Raw genomic sequence first — 6,556 nt, 5'->3', positions numbered from 1 at the left:
GGCCTATGGTAGTGACATTTAGAGAGGATATCCCAGCCCTCTGAGGCTTTTGGAAGAATGGTGTGCTGTTTGAGGGGTGACATTATTTTTAGGAGTGGTCCTGAGGGTGGGGTGGGGGTGATGCAGGGCCTTGATGTGTCCCAGGGGTCACATTGTGCCCACCCTGATATACCCATCGTCTGCAAAATAAACTCCTGCAACTTCAACCACCCTGATATGCCCATCATTCACAAGCTAAACTCCTGCAGCTTTTCTGTGTGGGGGGAATAAAGGCTGCGCTTGGAGAGTTCTGGGCGCCTGGAGGTATTTTAGAATGTGTGTGTTTGTGCAGATATAAAGGGGAGAGCTTATGTAACCCTATGCGCTGGCTTAATGTGTCACACTTGGAGCAGCCTAGGGGGCTGTTCTGTTCTGTTCAGCAGGGGAGCATCAGGGTCCTCCGTCCTCCTTGCCTCCCTCATGGCCTCTGTTTGGCTGGACTCTTCCTCTGCCCTCAGGGTCGAGGCAGTGACAGCATGGATGTTATGTTCCATCATGCATGTAGGACCAGGTGTTGCTTGGCATTAATGCAACTGGAGAGAAACCTCTCTGGAGAAAGAATCCATTCACCTCTAACCAGGTGGGTCTCTGCAGCGCTAGAACATCAGATGCTCAGAGGTCGCATTTGCATGAAGGCAAAACAGCAGTGTGGTGCAGTGGGTTGAACGCTGGACTAGGTCCCTTGGCTACCTGTCAGGGATGTTTTGATTGTGAGTTCCTGCATGGCAGGCTGGGGTTGGACTCAATGAGTCTTGAGGTCTCTTCCAGCTCTATGATTCTGATTCTTGGAGAACTAGGTTCAAGTTCCAGCTTAGCCATAGAAGCCCACTGAGTGAGTCAAGGTTGTTGCGTTATAGTCAGCCTTCCGTATCCCTGGATTCTGCATCCATGGATTCCAGCATCCACCTTTTTCATGCTATTTTATACAAGGGACACCGTTATACTACACCATTTTATACAATGGGACTTGAGCGTGGATTTTGGTATCCCATGGTGGGTTGTGGTGGTCCAGGAACTGAACTCCAGTGGATACCAAGGGCCCATTGCGCTTTGCAAATCAATGAGAAGCCGCAGCAGGGAGCAGCCTAATTCATATGAACCTGGAAGACAAGCAACACCGGATTAGACCCGAGTGTCAGATACAATCAACAGAGAGCTAGCAACTGACCTCATTTGCAAAAGCTGGAAGGAGCAAGAGGGAGGGAAAAAGTCCGCCACACGGAGTAAGGCAAACTTGGACATTGAGGCACCCACACCTTGGATGCCCAGCTGCATCAATGCCTTCTGGTTTGCAAGAGGTGCTCAGCTCAGCACATTAATTAAAACTACAACGACAAAACCTGCAATTTGGCCCTAGACATAATAAGCCTTTGGGAAGGGGACAAGATTTAATAAGCATCTCTATTCAAGATTGTAACACTTTGATATCATTACACTGAGACTAAAACCTCATCTCCATATAAACAGGAATATCTTAGGCACAAGTTGAGTCTCTCTGATCTGGAATTGCAAAATCCGCACTATTCCAACATCCATAATTGTCCACATGGGTGGCTGAGACAGCGACAGCTTCGCTTTTTAATGTTTCAGTGTAGGCAAACTTTGTTTCATGCACAAAAATATTAAAAATATTAAGTATAAAATTGCCTTCCAGCTATGGCTATAAGGTGGATGTGAAGCGTACACAAATTTCAGGTTTAGACCTAGGTCCCATCTCCAAGATATCTCCTTATCTATATGCAGATATTCCAAAATCTGAAAAACTCCGAAATCCAAAACACTTTTGGTCCAAGAGGGACTCAGCCTGAATTGGCTTGCTTGAGGTTGATTGTTTAAATATTCAAATTGTATCACACCTTTCTTCTGACATGGGAACTAAAATGGCTTATAACATAAATTAAAATAAAGTACATTAATATATTAAACAACAACAACAATAATGAATGAAAGTACATGTGAAAGGGATCTAGGAGTCCAAGTAGACCTTCGGCCTCTGGGGGAGAGAGAAGGCTGGCCCAGTTCCATCAGGGGCTAGCCTGAAGAAAGAGGCTCCTCCCTCCCCAACTGTCATCGTTCGGCCTCTGAGGGGGAGAGAAGGCTGGCCCAGTACCATCAGGGGCTAGCCTGAAGAAAGAGGCTCCTCCCTTCCCAACTGTCATCGTTCGGCCTCTGAGGGAGAGAGAAGGCTGGCCCAGTACCATCAGGGGCTAGTCTGAAGAAAGAGGCTCCTCCCTCCCCAACTGTCATCGTTCGGCCTCTGGGGGAGAGAGAAGGCTGGCCCAGTACCATCAGGGGCTAGCCTGAAGAAAGAGGCTCCTCCCTCCCCAACTGTCATCGTTCGGCCTCTGAGGGGGAGAGAAGGCTGGCCCAGTACCATCAGGGGCTAGCCTGAAGAAAGAGGCTCCTCCCTCCCTAACTGTCATCGTTCGGCCTCTGAGGGAGAGAGAAGGCTGGCCCAGTACCATCAGGGGCTAGCCTGAAGAAAGAGGCTCCTCCCTCCCCAACTGTCATCGTTCGGCCTCTGAGGGGGAGAGAAGGCTGGCCCAGTACCATCAGGGGCTAGCCTGAAGAAAGAGGCTCCTCCCTCCCCAACTGTCATCGTTCGGCCTCTGAGGGAGAGAGAAGGCTGGCCCAGTACCATCAGGGGCTAGCCTGAAGAAAGAGGCTCCTCCCTCCCCAACTGTCATCGTTCGGCCTCTGAGGGGGAGAGAAGGCTGGCCCAGTACCATCAGGGGCTAGCCTGAAGAAATAGGCTCCTCCCTCCATAACTGTCATCGTTCGGCCTCTGAGGGGGAGAGAAGGCTGGCCCAGTTCCATCAGGGGCTAGTCTGAAGAAAGAGGCTCCTCCCTCCCCAACTGTCATCGTTCGGCCTCTGAGGGGGAGAGAAGGCTAGCCCAGTACCATCAGGGGCTAGCCTGAAGAAAGAGGCTCCTCCCTCCCCAACTGTCATCGTTCGGCCTCTGAGGGGGAGAGAAGGCTGGCCCAGTACCATCAGGGGCTAGCCTGAAGAAAGAGGCTCCTCCCTCCCCAACTGTCATCGTTCGGCCTCTGAGGGGGAGAGAAGGCTGGCCCAGTACCATCAGGGGCTAGCCTGAAGAAAGAGGCTCCTCCCTCCCTAACTGTCATCGTTCGGCCTCTGAGGGAGAGAGAAGGCTGGCCCAGTACCATCAGGGGCTAGCCTGAAGAAAGAGGCTCCTCCCTCCCCAACTGTCATCGTTCGGCCTCTGAGGGGGAGAGAAGGCTGGCCCAGTACCATCAGGGGCTAGCCTGAAGAAAGAGGCTCCTCCCTCCCCAACTGTCATCGTTCGGCCTCTGAGGGGGAGAGAAGGCTGGCCCAGTACCATCAGGGGCTAGCCTGAAGAAAGAGGCTCCTCCCTTCCCAACTGTCATCGTTCGGCCTCTGAGGGGGAGAGAAGGCTGGCCCAGTACCATCAGGGGCTAGCCTGAAGAAAGAGGCTCCTCCCTTCCCAACTGTCATCGTTCGGCCTCTGAGGGGGAGAGAAGGCTGGCCCAGTACCATCAGGGGCTAGCCTGAAGAAAGAGGCTCCTCCCTCCCCAACTGTCATCGTTCGGCCTCTGAGGGGGAGAGAAGGCTGGCCCAGTTCCATCAGGGGCTAGTCTGAAGAAAGAGGCTCCTCCCTTCCCAACTGTCATCGTTCGGCCTCTGAGGGGGAGAGAAGGCTGGCCCAGTTCCATCAGGGGCTAGTCTGAAGAAAGAGGCTCCTCCCTTCCCAACTGTCATCGTTCGGCCTCTGAGGGGGAGAGAAGGCTGGCCCAGTACCATCAGGGGCTAGCCTGAAGAAAGAGGCTCCTCCCTTCCCAACTGTCATCGTTCGGCCTCTGAGGGGGAGAGAAGGCTGGCCCAGTACCATCAGGGGCTAGCCTGAAGAAAGAGGCTCCTCCCTCCCCAACTGTCATAGTTCGGCCTCTGAGGGGGAGAGAAGGCTGGCCCAGTACCATCAGGGGCTAGCCTGAAGAAAGAGGCTCCTCCCTCCATAACTGTCATCGTTCGGCCTCTGAGGGAGAGAGAAGGCTGGCCCAGTTCCATCAGGGGCTAGTCTGAAGAAAGAGGCTCCTCCCTTCCCAACTGTCATCGTTCGGCCTCTGAGGGGGAGAGAAGGCTAGCCCAGTACCATCAGGGGCTAGCCTGAAGAAAGAGGCTCCTCCCTCCCCAACTGTCATCGTTCGGCCTCTGAGGGAGAGAGAAGGCTGGCCCAGTACCATCAGGGGCTAGTCTGAAGAAAGAGGCTCCTCCCTCCCCAACTGTCATCGTTCGGCCTCTGAGGGGGAGAGAAGGCTGGCCCAGTACCATCAGGGGCTAGCCTGAAGAAAGAGGCTCCTCCCTCCATAACTGTCATCGTTCGGTCTCTGAGGGGGAGAGAAGGCTGGCCCATTCCATCAGGGGCTAGTCTGAAGAAAGAGGCTCCTCCCTCCCCAACTGTCATCGTTCGGCCTCTGAGGGGGAGAGAAGGCTGGCCCAGTTCCATCAGGGGCTAGTCTGAAGAATAAGAGCCCTCCCTCCGGTCCATCTGCCTTGGTCCAGGCCTCAGAGGGAGAGAAGAATGCTGGACCTGATTCCCTCCCTCCCTCACCATTCCCTTCTCCTTTTGTGTCGTGTCTTTTAGATTGTAAGCCTGTGGGCAGGGAACTGTCTGTTATCCCCTCTATTGTAAACCACTCGGATTCCCAGTGATTGGGCGGTATATAAATAAAACCTATTATTATTATTATTATTATTATTAGTTGAACATGAGTCAACAGTGCGATGCGGCAACTAAGAAGGCCAATACGATTTTAGGCTGCATCAATAAAAGTATAGTGTCTAGATCAAGAGAAGTAATAGTGCCACTCTATTCTGCTCTGGTCAGGCCCCACCTGGAATATTGTGTCCAGTTCTGGGCACCACAATTCAAAAAGTACATTGAGAAACTGGAGCCATGTGTCCAAAGGAGGGTGACTAAAATGGTGAAAGGTCTGGAAACCATGCCCTATGAGGAATGCCTCAGGGAGCTGGGTATGTTTAGCCTGGAGAAGAGAAAGTTAAGAGGTGATATGATAGCCCTGTTTAAATATTTGAAAGGATGTCATATTGAGGAGGGAGCAAGCTTGTTTTCTGCTGCTCCAGAGAACAGGACCCGGAACAATGGATGCAAGCTACAGGAAAAGAGATTCCAGCTCAACATTAGGAAGAACTTCCTGAGAGTAAGGGCTGTTCGACAGTGGAACACACTCCTTCCTCGGAGTGTAGTGGAGTCTCCCTCCTTGGAGGTCTTTAAGCAGAGGCTGGATGGCCATCTGTCAGGGATGCTTTGATTTGGATTTCCTGCATGGCAGAATGGGGTTGGACTGGATGGCCCTAGTGGTCTCTTCCAACTCTATGATTCTATGATTCTATGATAATAGAAATAATACACCAAATATACATCAAAGAAAAAATATGTATGTGTTTGTGTGCATCTGCTGATGACTTTTGGCAACCTCATGAATTGTATAGTGTTTTCTTTGTTGTAATTTGCTTCAAATCAACTTTGACTTATGGCCGTCCTATGAATGAGAGATCTCCAAGTTGCCCTGTTCTCCACAGCCCTTCTCAGGTCTTGCAAACCCAAGACCATGGCTTTCTTCAGTGAATCAATCCATTTGCAATGTCATCTCCATCTTTTCCTTCTGCCTTCCACCATCATTATCATCTTCTACAATGAGTCACATAATCCCATTAAGGTTTCTTTAGCCAAGGAATACTCAGAGGTGGTTTTGCCAATTCTTTCCTCTGAAACGCAGCCCAAAGTGCCTGGTATTCCTTGGTGGTCTCCCATCCAAGTACTAACCAGGGCTTAGCTTCCCAGATTAGGTGGGATCTGGTGTTTTCAGAATATTTAGGCTGACAAATGCATACAATGCAGAAAGAATATTTTGAACGCCGAAGAAACAAAAGATCTGTATTTAAAAAATAATGAAAATTCCCCTTGTCAAAGCAAAGCACTATATGATGAGTAGAATGGGCTCTTGGTATCTGCTAAGGTTTGGTTCCAGGACCCTCCATGGATGCCAAAAATCTATGGATGTTCGAGTCCCATTAAATACAATGGCATAGTAAAATGGTGTCCCTTATATAAAATGGCAACATCAAGGTTTGCTTTTTGTAATTATATATAATTAAAATATTTTCAAGCTGTGGATGGTTGAATCCGCATGAGTAAAGAATCTGTAGATACAGAGGGCTGACTGTACATTAAAAGCATAGAAGGAAAATCTGAGAACATCTCACATTAGGAGGAACTTGCTGAGAGAAAGGGCTGTTTGACAGTGGAACACACTCTTTCCTTGGAGATTGAGGTGGCGTCTCCTTGTTTGGAGGTCTTCAAACAGAGGCTGGATGGCCATCTGTCAATGGGGATGCTTTGATTGTGATTTCCTGCATGGCAGAATGGAGTTGGACTGGATAGCCCCCGAGGCCTCTTCCAACTCTATGATTCTATGGTTACAGAATGGGACACTGAAAAAATATATACTAAT

Source organism: Sceloporus occidentalis, unplaced genomic scaffold (genome assembly GCF_023333645.1).
Source record: "Sceloporus occidentalis isolate IW3139 unplaced genomic scaffold, rSceOcc1.0.p SCAF_7, whole genome shotgun sequence".
Taxonomy (NCBI): Eukaryota; Metazoa; Chordata; class Lepidosauria; order Squamata; family Phrynosomatidae; genus Sceloporus; species Sceloporus occidentalis.
Note: the sequence above shows the minus strand (reverse complement) of the source record.